The following is a 2,425-nucleotide window of genomic DNA, read 5'->3' on the forward strand; positions in this document are numbered from 1 at the left end:
ACCCTGTGGTTCGCTGTCCACTTTCGGAGTGGAAGCCCCGCGGAGTCGAGTGCTTTGCGTAATTCTGAAATGGCGGAGATTGCCTGCGACTGAGTGTGAGCACCAGCCAGCACGTCGTCCACGTACATGTAGCTCCAGGATGTCGCTTACCATTGGCAACTGTGGGCGCACCTCTTGTGCGAGTTGCTTAATGACGCGAAGGGCGAGGTACGGTGCGCAATTGACTCCCAACGTGACAGTGGCAAGCTCGTAGTCACACACGTCCCCATGACGGTCGCGAAAAAGTATTCGCTGATAGGGCGTGTGTTGGGAGGACACTTGGATCTGGCGGTACATCTTGCTGATGTCGGCATTGAAGACATAGCGGAAGACTCGCCACCTCAGGATTTGCATGCTCAAGTCAGACTGAAGGACTGTCCCCGAATGCAATGTATCGTTAAGCCTTTTCCCGTTGGAAGACGGGCTGGAGGCGTTGAAGACCACGCGCAGTTTGGTTGTGGTGCTGTCGGGCTTAAACACGGCGTGATGTGGAAGGTAGTAATGGCCGAAGTCATGACTGGGTGTAACCGCTGTCATGTGGCCTAGCTCTAAATATTCCTGCATAACGGCGTCGTACTGCTCTTTGAGCGGCAAATTCCGCTGCAGACGCTGCTCGTTTTTAAGGAACTGGGCCTGTGCCGCGCACCTGGAGTGTCCTAGATCGACATTCTCTGGACACTTGAAAGGGAGAGTAACAATACTCTGGGTCTGCCAACTGGAGGTTTGGAAGCTTAAAGAGACGTTCAGTGATGAGCGTCGTCTCGGAGCCTGAGTCAATCAGAGCGCGGGCACGGAAATTGGTCCCCAGGTGACAAATATTAATGAGTGCCGTGCCCAGAAGAACGGTACTTATGCTGGAGGCGAAATAGCTGTGTACGTTGGGCTGAGATTCTGACGAGCTGGGGGTTTGGGCGGATGTCGAAGCCGCCATGCTGGACGAAGGAGCGGCACGATGCAGAAGCGTGTGATGCCTGGCTCCACAAGTGGAACAATTGTGGCTGCTTGAGCAGTCGCGAAGCTGATGGCCTCTTGCGAAGCAATTTAGGCACAGCTATTTTGTCTTAATGCAACTAGAACGAGAAAGCGCGGACATAGTCGGATCGGGTGATTCTCCTTGGAACAGAGGTCACACGTCCTCCTCTTCATACTCACTTGGTTCTTGAAACAGAGAACCATGTTTGGCACCGGACTGCTTTGGAAGGAGAGGGGTTTGAGTGGTTTCGAGAGGTGGGTGGATTTTGGCCGCCCTTGGAGGGTGGTGGATTCGTAGCCCCTCGTGAGGTGGAAGGGTCGCTCTCAATAGCCTCGAGCGTCAGATAGCGCTGAGTGAGGAAGGAGTCGAATTTCTTCCAAGGCGGCAGCTCCTTTTGGTCCGTTACGGACGCTTCCCACAACGCCCGGTTCAAATTCGGCAATTTGGAAGCGCAGATGGTCACAAGCAGACTATCCCAGTTGTCCGTGCAGACGTTGGAGACCGCTAGTGCATTTAGAACTCCTTGCATCGTACTTTGAAGATCCTTCAAGGCACGACTGCATTCGGATGTTACGCGGGGCAAAAAAAGGAGGATGTTGATTTGGTTGGTCACCAGAAGCCGATTATTTTCGTATCGGCTGCGGAGATCCAACCATGCGGACTCGAAACCGTCGTTAGTGAGGGGGGATTTCTCTACGATGGCCTTCGGGATCGCCCCGGGTCTTCTCGGTGAGGTAATACAGCCTCTCTACCGGAGACAATCTAGGATTGTTGATCACGACCGCAGTGAACAAATCCCTGAATGTGGGCCAGCGGACGTAGTCCCCTGAGAATGCCTCAATGTTGACGGGAGGCAGTCGACAGCCGCCCTGTTGGACTGGCTGTGAAGGAGGAAGGACTGTGGATGTGGCCAGCTGAGCATTGAGGTCACTGAGGCACTGCTCAAATACCCCATAGCATTCGCCGTATGTGTCACGGATGTCCGCTTGGATTTCTGGCTCCTCGTCAGTCATCACCGCGGAGCAGGCCTTATATTCGGCCTGGACGTCCGTCCACATGCTGAGGATTTGGCCACGACGGACCTCGGACAGAGAGGCGGATGGGGCGGCGGTGATGCGCTCTGCCAGGTGCATCAATCGGCCAATAGCGGCGACCAATTTGGTCCGAGCGACTGAGGTGGCGGATTGAGCCATTGTGATACAGTGGCGAGAGGTGACGGGGCTGTTGACGAAGGAGCCCTTCGGATCTTGTTTGGTCACAGCTGGAACCTTAAGAGTGACAGGAGACGGGAACAAAACCGATTTGGTCCTTGCCGCAGGGCTGCTACTGGCTGCTCTCGGAGTGAGGGGTGCCTTGATTTTCTGAGTCGGCGTAGTTCCATAGGCGGACGAGGTGCGTAGCCGGTTGGAAGAG

This window comes from Drosophila obscura, unplaced genomic scaffold, assembly GCF_018151105.1.
Source record: "Drosophila obscura isolate BZ-5 IFL unplaced genomic scaffold, ASM1815110v1 contig_176, whole genome shotgun sequence".
Taxonomy (NCBI): Eukaryota; Metazoa; Arthropoda; class Insecta; order Diptera; family Drosophilidae; genus Drosophila; species Drosophila obscura.